The following is a 17,990-nucleotide window of genomic DNA, read 5'->3' as shown; positions in this document are numbered from 1 at the left end:
TATTTATTGAGTGCCTATATAACAAATGTGCACCTACTAGATGCTATCAGGAAATGAAAACATCCTAGATTTTATTTATTTATTTATTTATTTATTTATTTATTTATTTATTGAGACAGAGTTTCACTCTGTCACCCAGGCTGGAGTGGAGTGTGGTGATCTCAGCTCACTGCAACCTCCGCCTCCCGGGTTCAAGCAATTCTCTGCCTCAGTCTCCTGAGTAGCTGGGATTACAGGTGCCCAGCACCACGCCTGGCTAATTTGTGTATTTTTAGTAGAGATGGGATTTCACTATTTTGACCAGGCTTGTCTTGAACTCCCGACCTCAGGTTATCTGCCCTCCTTGGCCTCCCAAAGTGCTGGGGTTACAGGCATGAGCCACCGCTCCTGGCCCCATCCTAGATTTTTAAAACAAGAGAGACACTGGTTCCCTGAATTTGTAGTTATCCTAGATTGCCAAAAGGGTGTGCTTTGTTTGAAATACTGTGATTTGCAAAATTATGCGGTTGTCATTCCTGGTTTCTTCATGCATTCCAACAGAAGCCATGCCAAACGTATCCAGGAAACGTTTAGAAGGCTGGGGCTGTTGTCCCATAAACATCTAAATTTTCTGCATTTGCATCCTTCTCAAACTAGATGAGTAGGACCAACAATCCCATCAGCACTCAAGGTTTCCTTCTGCTTTTCTGTAACTATTCATTCTAACTCAGATCCTGCAACGGAGAAAATGGACAGGTGTGGGGGAAAGATGTGATCTCCATGCTAACACTAAATAAAATGGATGCATTCTGTCCCTGTGTGCTCTTGGTAGATATTTGAGTAGAAACTAAGTGCTCCTAATTGCTCATTAATTCCACTATCTTTTTTCATGTGTGTATTCCTGTATTTTACTATTGACCACTTGCTACCTGTCAGGGACTATGATAAGCACATGGGATATGACTGGGAAAGATTCTGACTCCAAGGAGCTCACAGGCAAGTGAAAGGGAGACTTATGAGCAAAGATGCAAGTATATGAGAGTATGCAAATTACTATAATGGGGCTAAATACCAAAGAGTTCAATGGGAACACGGAGGAGCACTTACTTACTACAGGCGAGGGTCTATAGTCTCAGGTGAAAAGAAATATTCTTAGAGGCTGAGACATATAGGTAAAACCTGAAACACAATGGGAAATGTTTCCAGTGAAGTCATTAAATGGGGAGTAGACACTGCAGACCCTGGAAACACCATATATGCTAATGTTGGGAAGATCCCACCTTGAGGTGTTCTGAATCTGTAAGTTTCAAGTGAAACCCAGGAAAGTATATTTTTAGCAAGCGTCACCAAGAGATTCTTGTGCAAGTGATTAAAAACTTCAAGAAGATTGATGGCAACATGATTATCGTTTCAACTAGTTCAGAATGCGATCATCCTGGAAAATTTGTCTCAGGCATCCATGAAGCAACTTGTTTGGCACCATTTATATTGCCAACTTAAGTCATGTCATACCTGTTGTGTGTAAGCTTTGGAGGCTAGGAATGTAGTTCAGGCGGTGGATCAGATATCTACCAAGCTGGAAAGAAGGGCAGGAGTATGGAATGCTTGAGGAATATACCACAAGGTGTATAGTACGAAAGGAGGGCTCCCCAGCGTGGAAGATGCTGAACCAGGACCCAAAGACAGGATGGAACATGTAAGGGAGGGTACAAGCATTTCAGGTAATTGAGATTTGTAGTTTCAATGTCTGGACTGAATGTGGGTTTGGCTTCTTCCTACCTGTGACATTCAGCAGGCTGTATAACTTCTCTTTGCATCAGTTTCTTCATGTGTAAAATGGAAATAATAATTTCCACTTGGTAAGACTACTGTGAAAGGCATATAAAGTGATTCATTGAGTAAAGTACTTAAGGGACCTAGTACATAGTAAGTGCTCACTCAATATTTATTGAATAAAAACTAAAAACTAGTTATCATTACTTTGATCTATTGGGTGTCCCAGTCTTGCTACAACCTCAACAAATACTTCTGGAAGTGATGGCTCAATATGCCATCTCGAAAAAGCAGGTATGTTATCAGAGAACCATTGCTTTCAGTTGCAAGGGGCAAGAAATAATTTTGTTCCAGTTCTTTATTTTGCAGTGGGCATAGTACAGTGAAAGGAGCAGAGATTTTGAAATTAGATGTATCTAGGATTCTGTATAACCTTGAACATGTTTTACATACTCTCCCAGGCTTGGTTTCTTCAGAATACAATAAGTGTATAACTCTCAGAACTGTTAAGAGACCTTATTAATGCATTCACTCAAAAAATATGAATTAAGCATTTACAGTGTGTGAGAAACTGTTCCAGGATCTGAGGATCAGCAGTGAACAAAATAAATGAGAGATCCCTGCCCTCATCTAGCTGACATAGACGAGAAAATGCAGATGTATTCATTCCCTAGGGCTCTGCAACCAATTACTACTAACTGGGTGGCTTAAAACAACAGAGATTTATCTTCTGGTGGCTAAAAGTCTGAAATCAATGTGCCAACAGGGCCACATTCCCTCTAAAGTCTCTGGGGAAGGATTCTTCATTGCCTCTCCTAGCTTCAGGTGGTTGCCAGCAATCCTGAGTATTCATTGGTTTATAGACACCTCACTCAAACTATTCCTCCATTGTCATTGGCACTCTCCCAGGGCGTCTGTGTGTCCAAATCTTCCTCATCTTATAAGGACACTAGTGGTTGGATTTAGGGCACACCGTAATCCAGTGTCATCTTAAATTGACTACATCTGAGAAGACTACTTCCAAATAAGGTCACATTTACAGATACCAGGGGTCAGTATTTTAAAATATATTTTGAAGGAGACACAATTCACCCACAACAGGAGGTAATGAACAACCTGACCAGGTAATGTCTGATAGGAAGATCCTGGCTTCCAGAAGACCCTTGGTAATGATAGGTAATACAGGTAACATATCTTGCTCACTGTTTACATATAAGGCCATAGATCTGCCTTGCTCACCAAAGATCACAAACCCAATATATTGGAAACTAAAACTCTGGTCAAATAACTTTCCACAGAAGGAAGGCTCTTTCCAAACACTAGTGTCTCCCCAAATAGGTTATTCATAGGCCTTAATGCTCCTAAAAAATTGGGGGGAATTAAGTGGATAATCTTTATCTTTAATGAGTATTTATTCCAATATTTGTTGGAGGAACTATTACAAACACAATAAACTCGTGATTTTACAAATAACACTTATGATGTGTTTAATAGAGTTTAAAAATTTCTAATTAGCTATGTATTGTAGATAAATTAATAGAAAAAGTTGAGGGAAGAGTTGGTAAGTGGCTATAGAAAAAAATGCTGCAGTGATACTTGAGTAAAGCAAGTTTTCAGAAATACCATATTCCTACGTGTTATTTCTCTGTTCATCCTGTCAAACAAACTAGCATCCATGGTTATATGTTTAACATGAATCCAATTTGCAAAATGCAGTTTGGGAAATTCCCCAGTTGGAGCATTGAGCATTGTATTAGGCCATTCTGGCGTTGCTACAAAAAAACACCTGAGATAGGGTAATTTATAAGTAAGGAGGTTTAATTGGCTCTCAGTTCTGCAAGCTTTATATGAAGCATGGTGCTGGCATCTGCTTGGCTTCTAAAGAGGCCTCAGGAAGCTTACAATTACGGTGGAAGGCAAACCGGGGGCAGGCACTTCACATGGCAAAAATAGGAGCACAAGAGAAAGACAGTGGTGGCGGGAGGTGCTGTACACTTTTAACAGATCAGATCTCGTGTGAACTCAGAGCAAGAGCTCACTTATTACCAAGGAGATGGCCCAAGCCATTCTTGAGGGATCTACTCCCTTGATTCCAATACCTCCCACCAGGCTTCACCTCCAACACTGGTGATTACAATTCAATATAAGATTTGGATGGAGACATATATCCAAACTATATCAAGCATGAAGACTATGTTTGCATGTCAGTGACCTGCTAATGATCGTTTCCCTCAAATCAACATCTTTTCAACAAATGGTGCTGGGACAATTGAATAGCCACATGCTAAAGAATAAAGTTCAACTCCCCCTCACACCACATAAAAAATTAACTCATTAATATCTGACAGGGGTATACATTTGACACGTGTGTGTGTGTATCTATTACTGCAAGTTATTTCTTCCACTTGGGGGCTTATCTTTTTACTTTCTTGATGGTGTCCTTTGATCTATTTTTTTCTTTGATTGTTGTACTTCCTTCTAAGTATTTTATAGTTTTAGCTCTTACATTTGGGTCTTTAATCCACTTTGTGTTCATTTTTGTATATGGTATTCTCTCAATTTTTGCTTATCTTGGAATGTCTTTATTTCTCTTTTATTTTTGCAAACAGTTTTGATGGATTTATTGGCTTACGGTCTTTTTCTTTGAATACATTGGCTATATCATCCTACTGTCTCTGACCTTCATGGTTTCTGATGAAAAATCAGTTAATATACTTGTGGATCCCTCGTAAGTGATGAGTCACTTTACTCTTCCTACTTTCAAGATGATTTCTTTGTTCAATTTGTTTATGATTTGTCTAGGTATGAATCTCTTTGAGTGTATTCTACATGGAGTTCATTGAGCTTCTTAAATACACAGAGAAATTTTTTTCATCAGATTTTGAAAATTTCAGCCATTATTTCTTTAAATATTCAATCTACCCCTTTTGCTCTCTTCTCTCCCTCCAGGATTCCCATTATGTGTAGGATGATACACTTGTGTACCACAGAAGTCTCTAAAGCTCTGTTCATTTTTCTTCCTTCCTTGTTCCTTCTGTGTCTTAGACTGGATAATCTCCATTTACTTATCCTCGAGTTCAATGATTCTTTCTTTCACCTGTTCAAATTTGCTGTTTAGTCCTTCTAGTGAATTTTTTATTCCAGTTATTATACTTTCAGCTCCAGAATTTCTATTTAGTCTTTAAAAAATGATTTTCATATCTTTCTTGGTAGTCCCTATCTGGTACAAAATTGTTCTGACACTTAAGTTTTATTTTTTTAACAGCAATAACTCAATTTATTGAATGGATTGCAAAAGATATGAATCAATGTCTATATATACCATTCAAATTTAACTACAAAGAATTCGCATTTTTGAAGTAGAAACAATGAGTACTTATTTCATATAGACTGTTTCTGTATCTTTTTTCTATTTTTTATTTTATTTATTTACTTTATTATACTTTAAGTTCTAGGGTATATGTGCACAACGTGCAGGTTTGTTACATAGGTATACATGTGCCATGTTGGTGTGCTGTACCCATTAACTCGTCATTTACATTAGGTATATCTCCTAATGCTATCCCCCCCATCCCCCCACCCCACAAGAGGCCCCCGTGTGTGATGTTCCCCTTCCTGTGTCCAGGTGTTCTCATTGTTCAATTCCCACCTATAAGTGAGAACATGCAGGGTTTGGTTTTTTGTCCTTGTGATAGTTTGCTCAGAATGATGGTTTCCAGCTTCATCCATGACCCTACAAAGGACATAAACTCATCCTTTTTTATCGCTGCATAGTATTCCATGGTGTATATGTGTCACATTTTCTCAATCCAGTCTATCATTGTTGGACATTTGGGTTGATTCCAAGTCTTTGCTATTGTGAATAGTGCCGCAATAAACATACGTGTGCATGTGTCTTTACAGCAGCATTATTTATAATCCTTTGGGTATATACCCAGTAATGGGATGCCTGGGTCAAATGGTATTTCTAGTTCTAGATTCCTGAGGAATCGCCACATTGTCTTCCACAATGGTTGAACTAGTTTACAGTCCACCAACACTGACACTTAAGTTCTATAAACATATTTCTTTTAGATTTTTAAGACATACTTAAAATAGTCAATTTAAAGTCTTTGACTATTTATTCCAACATTTGGGCTTCCTCAGGGACAGTTTCTATCAATTTACTTATTCTTGGTCGGGCCATACTTATTTATTTGCATTTCTCATAACTTTTGTTGGAAGCTGGACATTTTACATAATATAATGTGGAAACTCTGAAAGCCAGAATTTCTCCTCCTCAGGGTTTATTATTGCTGATTGTTCTCGTGTTCTCATTCCGTAACTTTTCTGAACTAATTCTGTAAAAGCAGTACTCTTCATTTCGCTTGGTCAGTGAAATGTTGCTCATTAGCTTAGTGGTTGCTAATAATTGAACAGATGTGTTCTTAAACACATGAAACCGATAGCTCTTCCAGTCTTTGCTGAGTGGCGCTGCATGTATGTTGGGGCATACCTTGAATATGCAGCCAGTCAGTTGACAATTTCACCTTAGTCTTTACTTCTTGCTAGCACAGAACCTCAAGGTCACCCAAAGGTGAGAAATTAGGACATTCACAGGTCTTTCCAGAGTATCCACACAGCCCTAGCCCTGGACCTGTGTGCAGCTTTATACATGTGCATGACCTTCTAAATTCCTAACAACATGTTGAAGTTTTCCAAAGCCTTTATAGACTGTCATTCTCCAGCTTTTTATTTTAAGTTTTTTGGTTTAGCCTATTATTTGACCCAACTGTTGTCTATTGCATCAGGCAGCCACAAAGTTAAACATTTGGCTCTAAATGTTTTTGACAAATGTCCTTAAGAAAACAGATTTCTTCATTTGGTGAGATGGAAGTCGGGTCAAATAAAGACCGCTTTGCAAGTGAGGTCTTTCCAGGAACCACCAAAAACGTCATATAATAACAATTGTCTGGAAATGAGCTCCAACCACATTCTGCCAGTAGCCCTTCCAGTGGCTACTATGTTGCTGGTTTTCACTGTGATTATGGTCTGCTAGGTTTCCCTTTTTCTTTTTTTTTTTCTTTTTTTTTTTTTTTTTTTTGAGACCGAGTATCCCTCTGTAGCCCAGGCTAGAGTGCAGTGGCATGATCTCAGCTCACTGCAACCTCCACCTCCTGGGTCCTGGTTCAAGCAATTCTCCTGCCTCAGCCTCCTGAGTAGCTGGAATTACAGGCACGTGCCACCATACCCAGCTAACTTTTGTATTTTTAGTAGAGATGGGATTTCACCATGTTGGCCAGGCTGGTCTTGAACTCCTGACCTTGTGATCCACTCACCTCGGACTCCCAAAGTGCTGGGATTACAGGCGTGAGCCACGGTGCCCGGCCTGTGGTCTGTTAGTTTTCAATGCTACTGTGGAGCTGGAGAGAGGGAGATAGAAATAGAGTACATTAAAATGCAACAATGTTCACTCTTCTTATGAAGATTCACTTGTTTTTTAGAACAAATGTTCCCCAGGTTACTGCAAGCCCTTGGTTAATTTCCAAAGTCTGAGAAAGTTGGTTCTGATCATTTTTGCCAGCTTTTTCATTGTTTTTATGGAGAAGAGAAATTTCAGAGATCCTTACATCATCATTTTTAGTGCTGTCACCTCTGTCCTTCTTTCTTCATCTCTAAAAGCATGGTTGGCTTATAACCTGTACTGTACTGACTCTTCCCTTTTTCTCCCCTGGTTTTTTTTTTCCTCTCCCTTAATTTATTCCCAGAAAATACTGTGTATACTATGTGTCAGGGCTGGGTAAAGATGCAAGTGTCCAGTTTGGTCAGTGTTCAGAAGATGAGAATAATTGAAGGGTAAGTCATTTTAAAATTTATTTTGTTCCCTCTAAATGGTGATTATTTAATTAACTATGTTGATATTTACACTACAATAAAACTATGTACCAAAGCACACACATTAAATGGCATTTGTGTCCTGACACTGGGAAGGAAATACATAATGAGACCATCACCTACCAAAGCACACACAGTAAATGACATTTTTGTCCTGACATTGAGAAGGAGATACACAACGAAACCATCACAAATTCTAAAGCTGATGAATATAGGTTGACTTCCTCCTTTTTAATTACATCAAGAAATACATATTTTCTCTTATATGGTCTTCCTCCCCGATAACCCAACTTTCAAGTTTGACCCACATGTACCTTTATTTGGTAGTCAGTTTCTTAAAAAAGCAAAGTTGCTGTTGTTGTTTTAATAAATTCACAAATGTTGCTAAATATAGGAAACAGTCAAAGATATCAAAGCCTCATTGAGATCTTGATGCTGGGCAGTTATCTGGGCTTACTCACTAGCAAAGTGACTTATGACTTATTCTTTCACCTTACCCAAAAAATTTGAATGCTGTTACCTGTTGCAGACCTTTGAGGCTACCAGCATGTAGCTTAAACTGTGAGCTTTTGAATAATAAGGACCAAGGCTTCTGTGCAAACTTTGGAGATTTTTTATAGTTGCTTTCTAGAATAAAAAAGCCAGTAATACCTAAGAGCAAAAGTAGCATCACCAGTTATTTTCTATGCCCTTTCCAGTCAGACTTGACCTTTTCTTCAATGCTTCCCCAAATTCCAAATTATTTTCTGCCTGAGGGAAGGAAAAGCATTTCCTCCTGCCAGAGACAGCCAAGATGCTGCAGAAGCAACAGCTGGCCAGAAGTGATTTTCTGTGATTTTCCCTTCCTGTGGAGCATGCCAGTCATAGAAGTGGATCATTATGTTTCTAGGTAAGAATCCCAGATTGGTAATTCTTTGGGCTTTATTTAACTTCTTTTGTTTGATGAACATTACCAAGCATGCCTCTATACTCAAAGGTCTAACATTTACAGAGCATAACCAGAAATACGTCTGACCAAATAGAATGATGGAAATTATTTCAGCTAAGGCTAAAATGACAACATTAAGACAAAACTTATGCCATAGCACCTTACAGCAATGAACTCACAAAAACAAGACACAATTTAGGAATGGTTATAGTCCTGAGGTCTCCTAGGCAGTTGGGAAATGGGAGCTTGGGTTTCAGTATAAGAAATTATTCACTAAATGGAAACTCAGTGTTCCAAGTTTGGCCAGGGTTTGGTCACATTAGGGAATTTGTTTGCCATTTATTTCCTAAATATTTTGGTTTAGAGACTTTGAGTATTTGTTTTCAGATCTTGGAACTAAAATGTAAACAGAATTTGTTGGTTAGTTTCTTAAATCATTATGTTGAGAAAGAACCCCTATCCTCTTCCCCAACTGGAGAACAGTTCAGGCATTTCCTAACTACTCAGTGAGGCTACTTTGATCTGCCAGAGACAAGGTCAGTAGTACAAATGGTGACTGTTCCACTGGACACATTTGTCTGCCTCTGAGTATGGCCTGAAACATCTGGCTGGGACAGAAACTCACAGCCACTTTGTTCACTGTTACAGACAGATCATGAATGATATGGGTCTGGGGGAGGGAACACACACAACAATGTCCTGGACACTTATTTTAATTCATGAGGGAGATAAGGAAATAATAACCTTGCTCTTAATGTGAATTCCAAGGAGGGAGCTAAATAAATCACCTCTACTCTATGCACACCATTATTAATCTATACAAATACTCGTCAATTAAATTAGATTACACTTGAAAAGTGCTTGGCATTGCAGCCTGACACATAGTAAGGCTTTTTGTAAGTCTTAGTGGCAATGAATAATAAATCATATTCTGAACTACTTAGTGTTTATTTTGCATGCACTTAACATTCCAACAGAGAAGATGACGTGGAAAGACACAAGACAAAGTGCTCTTTGTAAACTCATTGGGCATCATGTAATATTTCATATGTCTGAGAGGTCAGATGTTTGGCTTTTGAACATGAAAGAATGTTATGTGGGTGTGATTTTGGGAGGAGAGATAGAATATCAGCAACTATGGATGTGAGAGGTTTCAAGAAACACAATTAATGAAAGTGTAATGTGAATTGTCTGACACTTACCTCCTTTGTGGACACTATGTATAGCCAATGATCCAATAACATTCAAATCTTTGAATGTCTATGGGTTAAACAATAACATACTACTTTGTTTCAATATCCTTTGTGTAAGGCCCTTAGTTAATTTCTGCTTTGAGACTTATTTCAGGAAAATCGCTGTCTTTTTAGATTAATATATCTTCCTTCTATTTTCAGAAATCACACTGCTTCACTTGGCATCTTTCTTTTGTTGCTTTAGCCACTTTAGGGTTATACCTCACTTTATCACCCAGGTGGGTAAAATCTGCTCAACCAATATGTGGAGTGCTAAAAACATCAACTCCTTCTGCTTTCTCCAGACAGTTTAGAGATATCTAACCCTATCCAGTGTTTGAAGTTGCTTTAAGCATATAAAAGTATAAAGAATAGCATAAAATAGCATTCACAAGATAGCATTTATAAGAGAGCAATGTGGTACTATGGCAGGTTAAGTGTGATTCTCATTCGGAAAGCTGGGGTTCAAATACAATTACTTGCCTCTTCAGCTTCTCCATATGCCATGGTTCTTTGTCTTTGTTCCTTTGGCTTACCTGGCCAGAATGCCTTCCCCTGCTCTCCTCTTACCTAAGCCTGGTCATTAGTCAAAACCTTTCAGTTTCCACATCTTTGGCAGATCCCTTGTAGACAGCTCATGTCAATCACTATATTTCTAGTCCTCCAAAGATAGTGAATGGCTCAGGAGAATGTGTGACCCCCAAATAGTCTCACCGAAGTAAAGTGCTTGAGTGCCTAAGATTTGCGCTGAAACCACTTGAAGAAGAGGGAAAAGAAAAAAGGAAAACTAACAGGCCACAATCATAGGGAAAACCAGCAATGTAGTAGCCACTGGAAGGGCCACTGGCAGAATGTGGTTGGAGCTTTGGCAAGGCAAAGACTCCTTTCCAGAGAATTGTTATTATACGACCTTTTTGGTGGTTCAAAAAGGGGCTTGCTGGTGGCCATGTTGATGCCCAAAAGGAAGAAGTTCCCTGAAATTAACACCAGCACTAAGGAAAAAAGCTTCAAGAGACAGAGACAACATACACCTTTGGGTATTTAGATCCAGTCCTGCCTGAAACCATGTACAAAGGGACTTTCCAGATATTGAGCAATTAGTTATCTTTTATGGTTAAGCCTGTTTCAGTTGGATTTCCCTACTGAAATGCTGAAAGCTGCTGCTGAAAGCCTACTAACTAACATACCTACAGCATACACAGTACTAGGAATTCAACAGTAACTAAAGTAAATGTAGTCTCTGCCTCATCAAGTTAACATTCTTGTGAAATAGGTTAAGATGTCAATGAGTCATAATAACTGCTAATGATGGAGACATACAGAGGGCTGTGGGAGCTCTCAGAGGACCACCTGATCCAATGTAGGGGAGCCAGGGAGGGGGAGACTTCTCTGAGGAAACCCCACCAGATGAATTCCCTGCCAATGTTCCTTGGGGTCAAATTAAAGATATTACGTTTTTGGCCTCAAATTGAGTGCGCAGTGAGTAACAATGTTGATGCCTAGCCATAGGTACCATTATTATAACTCTAAAACTATAGCTTTACCTTAAAATTCCCACCCAGTAAGATGTCATCCCTTCATTCTATTTTAATAGCTAGATTTGCATTATTCATGATTATTGCCTCAAAAACATAAATTATCTCAGCTGTTCAGCCATCATATATATAGTTTCCAACCGTTCCACCCACTTCCAATCAGAATTTTGGCCATGGCCCCAGTTGGTACTGAGAGAGAACACATAAACGTTAAATACTATAACAATCTGTGGTAGAAGGGAAAAAATCAGCAACTGACAGTGCTGCAAAATATAACCAGGAAAACAAAAATACCTCATCCAAATGCCCATTTTTTTTAAAAGTGATACACGCTGACACAGCAATCTTCTGTTGGGTTTAGTAAACCCGTCAAAAAGCTGATAAAATGAACTCAATAAAACCTTTTTGGTGTCCCTTTTCCTGAGAAAATAGTAGAGTTGGTGAACGCTTGAGCAGTAGATTAAATATCAGCAACTCAGGAAGGACAACATGAATTTCCATGCATTATGTACATATTAATTACATGGCAGAAGTTGTAAGAACTGAACATTTAACCCTTAGCTAGAAATTTCAAAGGACCAATAATATTAGGATGCTTAATATCTGGTCTGAGAGTTTTTCTTCCCAATCCATGTGCCCTTTGATAATTAGGTATAAAAGGTTTTCTGAGTAATTGCACACTAAGAGATCCAGGATGGAACGTTATCAAGCTGTTCTTCAAAATACCTGTATAAAAAATGAGTTCAAATTAAAAAGCACAAGAGAAAAAAAACACGCACTGAACTGTAAAATTATGCTGAAGCTCTCTTTGATCAAGATATTTCAAACTTGGAAGAATATGTGAGAAATAAATCTACAAGGGTAGGACTGATCAGATGTGGCGGCCGATGTCCAAGGCAGTCCTCAATGATTCTTGCTTCCTCATATTTATTCTCTTGTGTATTCCCTTCCCACAGCGAATAGGGCTGGTCTGTGAAACCAAATGAGTATTGCAAAAATGAAGTGTGACTTCTGAAGTCAAAAAAAAAAGGTGTTGTGGCTTCTTTCTTTTGAATCAGACACTCTGGGGAAAGCCAACTGCCATACTACAAGGACACCCAAGCAACCCTCTATAACAGACCATGCTGGGAGGAACTGAGGCTTCTTATCTGCAGCCAGCACCAACTTGCCCATCATGTGGGTGAGCCACATTGGAAGCAGATCCTCCAGGCTCAGTCAGGCCTACCAACAGCTGCAGCCCTGGCTGACATCTTGATCATGACCTTCTGAAACACCGTGCACCAGAACTACCCAGCTAAGCCACTCTAGGATTCCAGACTCACAAAACCCATGAGATAATAAATGAACATTGTTGTTTTAAGCCCCTGTATTAGGCTGTTCTTACATTGCTATAAGGAAATACCTGAAGCTGAATAATATATAAAGAAAAAAGGTTTAATTGGCTCAAGGTTCTACAGGTTGTACAAGCATGGTGCCAGCATCTGTTGCGTTTCTGGAGAGGCCTCAGGGAGCTTTTACTCAAAGTAGACGGTGAATTGGGAGCAGGTACATCACAAGCCAAAAGCAGAAGCAAGGGGAGGTAGAAGGTGCCACACTTTTAATTGGCCACATCTCGTGAGAACTCAATCACTATCACAAGGACAGCACCAAGCCATGAGGGGTCCTCTCTCATAACCCAAACATCTCCCACTAGGCCCCACCTCCAACAGTGAGGATTACAGTTCATGTGACATTTGGCAGGGACGTATATTCAAACTATACCAGCCCCTATATTTTTGGGTAATTTGTTATGCAAATGATAGATAACTAATTCACTAGACAGATTACCTCAATTTTTTTCTCTAACCTCTAGATTGTAAAGTGATTATTTAGTAATAGAAGACACATTTATTGTTCTAAATATCCATCTATGGCTGATTACTACTTCATCTGCAAGGAACTGTTTGGTAAATGATGATTGTACACATCCATGCATCTATAATATCTCTCTGTACCTTGGTCTTCAAGTAATTGTGAAATAACAAAACTGGCAAAAGACCATGAACATCCTTAAATCCAATCCCTCTTCAACATGCTGGCTCTATTTTTCCCAAACTAAGCCTAAACACCTTGAGTGAGAGTAACTTATTATTCATCAGAATTCATTCAAAATCTCTCAAGCAAATGAACTCAAGCAGAATGTATCTCCCTGTGAATTCCAAATACTGACTTCGAACACTAGTTCTTATTCTTCTCTGGTCAGTCTTTTCAGATTACCGAAGAAAATGTTACCTTCTGATTTGAGTTCTCTCTTACATAGGATAAAGTATCCAGCACTATCTCATAAGATATCATTGAACCCCTGACATCCCTGATGCTCTGAACTTGCCTCAGTTTCTCTATAATCAGAGCCCATTAACTAGCAGGCTACAGATTTGTGGAGCTTTCCTTGTGCTTCTATTTGATTATTTCCAGAGATTTGAACTTGGACGCTTTTTGATGCAGCATGGTCTTTCCAGTACCCGTAAGTCCCACAGCTCTTTCCTTTTTTGTAACTCTGTTCACTTCACCCATTTCTTACCTTTCTGTCCCAGGACTCCTAGAACACAGCAAATATTTCTGACCTACAATAGGTTACAACTTCTGCTATTCCTGTTCCACATGCCACAAGTGGGGTTGATTCAGAAAGCTTTCCATGGTTATTGGTGGGATGAAATCAGGACTTCATCACCTTCGTGGCTCATTCTTAGGCATTTTAAGTTAATAAGTATTTATTAATCATCTCCTGAGTGCCTCGAATCAGAAGCTATGTTGAATCATATAGAAAACAGAAAACTCGGCAGGTGCAGTAGCTCACACTGTAATCCCAGTGCTTTGGGAGGTCAAGGCAAGAGGATTGCTTGAGACCAGGAGTTCAAGACCAGCCTGGGCAACATAGCAAGACTGTATCTCTATTAAAAAAAATTTTAATTAGCCAGACATGGTGATGCACATCTATAGTCCCAGATACTCAGAAGACTGAAGCAGGAGGATCACTTAAGCCCAGGAGTTTGAAGTTGTGGTGAGCTATTATCATGCCAGTGCCTTCCATCCTGGGTGAGAAAGTGAGACTCTGTCTCTTAAAAAAAGAAAAAGACAGAAAACTTGCCAGTCCACATCTGAAGGCCAAGGAGCTGTGTCTGTCTTATTCATCCCCATTCTGCTGCACACAACCTAGCACGTAATGACTATGCAACCCACGAGGAAAGGGAGAAAGCAAACAAACATGCTACCCTAACTGAAAGATGGAGTCAACAACCAGCAAACCTCAACTGATTAAATACAAGCAATAAGTACTTGAGAAATTTAAGCAGAGGGAGATTGTCTAAGCTTCGTATGGTCAGAGGAGGGGACGTGGAAATATATGAATTCCTTACTGGCCAACTGTGATTCTGCTCAGTCCATAGTACGAGCCTCTTTGAAGAACAACCACTTCGAGTGTGTTTAATCAGGGCCTGGCAAGAGCCACCTCTCCTTTTGCTCCCTGGTGCTGGCAGCCTTAAGGACCAGATTTTGTTGTTGTTGTTTACTATGTGATTTAGTGATGATATAAATTTGGGAGAGTTAGCTCTGAAGTGTTTTTACCTTTCTATTAAGGAAAAAGTTATAGTGGATCAAAAATGTAGGCTGCGAATTGTTCTCAGTGAGGAATATGAGGGGGAAATAAATAATCCACGGCAGACCTCAAGAGGTCTATCTTTATTGTTTGTTTCATGGTACACACATCCCGCAAGCCTCAAGTAGAATAATTACTTCTCTAAATATCAGCTGAAGGGGGGGACCAAATTCAGCACACAATGGCACTAGACTTTTAATTCCAGTGACAGCTAAAACACCATTAAACTGTACTTCAAGTCTTTGAAGTACTAAAAAGTTCGGTTAGAAAATAGTATATGGCCATGTATCCAATTTAATAGCTAACATAGTTTCTCTCTCTCTCTCTCTCTCTCTCTCTCTCTCTCTCTCTCTCTGCAGTTGAGAAGACATTCAAAGTACAAAGGAATGGTACTGGAAGCTTTAAAGACCCAAAGTAAAGTGGCAAGTCTTTTAGAATGAGTTAAAAGGGATATGGAGGTTATAACCTCCTCTTCCCACTTCATTGTCATTATCCAATCATATTGGATAGTCTTGAGAGGCAGTGGGGATTATTGATTACTGATTAATAGCATAAGCTTTCTCTGAGGTCAGACAGACCTCAGTTTGTCTCCTACTCTGAAGCTTACACAAGGTTGCCCTGATTCAACAACGTAACTCCTGTGATGCTCAGTTTTCTCATCTAAATATGCAGATAAGAGTAGTACTTACCTCGTAAAGTTCTTAGAAGGATTAAATGAAGAGATATATGGTAATCATTATAACTGTAAGCCATATATTGAGAGCTTATTATGGACCAAACTCATAGCTAAGTGGCACATCATCTCTTTTAATCCCAACAGTGGTGCTTCTCTTTATCAATATAGAGAATAATAACAAAAAACAAATAGGAGAGAGAATTACATTGGATTCCATTTATTTATTTTATTCTATTTATGAGGAAGTGTCAACAGGCCACAGGAGGAGAAAACACGAACTCCACATCTGAACAGTCTCTCCGGATCCTCCTTAGACAAAGCCATCCCAGAATTTTTTACTTTTCTCACCTGCCACTAATGTCCTTAAGAAAGGAGTCCATGTTCTAGTTATAACCTGATAATACTGTGTGTAGTGACTCAAGGCGTGCACCTGTGGTCACATCATCTGTTTAAGCAGCTAGTTCTATAGGCAGCACTTGTCATCTAGGACCTCTATTTTCCCCTTATTGAGCAGATTTTAAACCAGATTAACCTGATATTCTAGGAATTTTTATGCTTCTGAACTTTTATTGTTATCACAACTACACTTAATGGAATTCTCTCCTCCATTTGAGCTCATCCTGTTGGATTTTCATTTGGATTTTGACATTTTTCACATTAGCTTTCCTTTCCAACTTTGATATCACCATCGTATTGTAAGGAGTCTTTCACGATAATCTTTAAGCCAAAAAAAAAAAAAAAAAGCCAAAAAAAAAGCAAACTGAAGCCAAACAAACAAAATGACTTCATTGTCACTATAAAGAACATGAAGAAGCATTTCCAACATTATCTAGAGTCCAGCAAATGAAATACCATGTCCGACTCTGTCCAATGTGCAGTAACTGACATGCTGTCTACATCACCTATCAGTATGAAACATTTGTATATCCATACCTCTAGTACTTTAATTCTCAAGCCATGAAAGAAAATTTTCCACAGAAAATACTAGGAAATTACAAGTTACAATTTACTACAGATTGAAAAATGTGCAGTTATATGGCAACAAGTTGACTTCAGGCATTCCCTGAATTTTGAGATTCTAACTTTGTGCAAAGCAATGTTCAGTTACTGAAACTGGAAACTGCCAATGAAAAATGCATTTCATTATCAGGTTTATGAGTTATTCCTGTGCATGTTGAAACTTGTAGAATTATCTGTTCTACTTTGGATGTGACCAGATCCTTTCATGATATTAAATACATACCTCTTTGTTTCCTGTATTCTGACACAAGAAATGAAGCAGGAGGCTTTATCAAGAACTGATGAAAAGACACTTTTCATACATCAAAAATGTTCATGTGAAAGAAATGTAAACAGCTAATAACTGTTTATACTGAAAGAACAGTTTCCATTTTGTAAGGTTAAAAATTATTTAAAATATGCAACCATAACTCACCAGATATTGAGAAATAAATCTATGAATGGCCTATAAATATGTACAGTTGTAACCACTTAATCAGTAAAATTACATATAGAATATATCAAAGTTATTTTTAAACACAGAGCAAAACAAATGTCCAGAAGTTCGTCTACAAACTATGAATTTCAGAGAAGAATGTTCACTGTCAAGGATATTATAGGTTATATGTTTAGAAATCCACATGGACTTCTAAATGGTTTGTTGGCTCATTCCTACAACAACCTGTAGAAAAGAACTGACAAATCTTGTGGCTTATTCTTTTTTTTTCCTAAAAGCCATTATTAATGACATTTTTCTCAAATCATTTTCCTAAGAGTGCATCATGGACCAGATCTTGCCCACAACATTTGGGCTAAATGGATAGTAGCAAGGTTTTATATTCAGTCACATCTAGGCTTGATTCCAAGTTCTACATACAGCTTCTTAACTCTGTGACCTTTGACTCATTACTAATTACTAATTACTCATTCTCTGAGCCTTGGTTTCCTGATCTGTAAAACGAGGATTGAAATGGTTTTAGAATATGAATATTCACAATGTTTTATAAAGGAAGATTAACTCCTTTTTCTTTTTTCTTTATGAATTCTGAAGATTAATTTTAAGAATTTCCCTTTACTTCCTGGCATGATTTAAAGTTTAGGTTTTTGATTCTGAAGTCAAACTTAAAAAAAAGGGCAACTTAAAAAAAATTTTGGTTGCTAATAATTTGAATTATGAGTTTAATGAATCCTTCCTGTCAACTGTGAAAGAACAAGAGAAAAAATAATTGCAAAAAGAAAGAGAAGGAGGTGAGGGAGGGGCAGCATAGAGACCAAAGTAAAGTGGAAGAATTACTTTAAGGAAAAAAAAAAAAAGGCTCTGAGATGTTAGAATCTGATCCTAGAGACAATTGCCTTGAAA

At 38.4% G+C, this 17,990-nt stretch overlaps 1 long non-coding RNA gene across 1 annotated transcript in view; it reads right to left on the bottom strand.

Moving 5' to 3' along the window:
- Positions 1-17,990, bottom strand: part of LOC107128958 (uncharacterized) — a 300,530-nt gene that overhangs the window by 51,585 nt on the left and 230,955 nt on the right. The window contains exon 6 of the long non-coding RNA XR_001488837.3: positions 7,055-7,154. This is a non-coding gene — a long non-coding RNA (uncharacterized lncRNA). The remainder of the gene's footprint in view (positions 1-7,054; positions 7,155-17,990) is intronic.

This window comes from Macaca fascicularis, chromosome 2 (assembly GCF_037993035.2).
Source record: "Macaca fascicularis isolate 582-1 chromosome 2, T2T-MFA8v1.1".
Taxonomy (NCBI): Eukaryota; Metazoa; Chordata; class Mammalia; order Primates; family Cercopithecidae; genus Macaca; species Macaca fascicularis.
The sequence above is the reverse complement of the archived record's forward strand: the minus strand, read 5'-3'. Positions and strand labels throughout refer to the sequence as shown.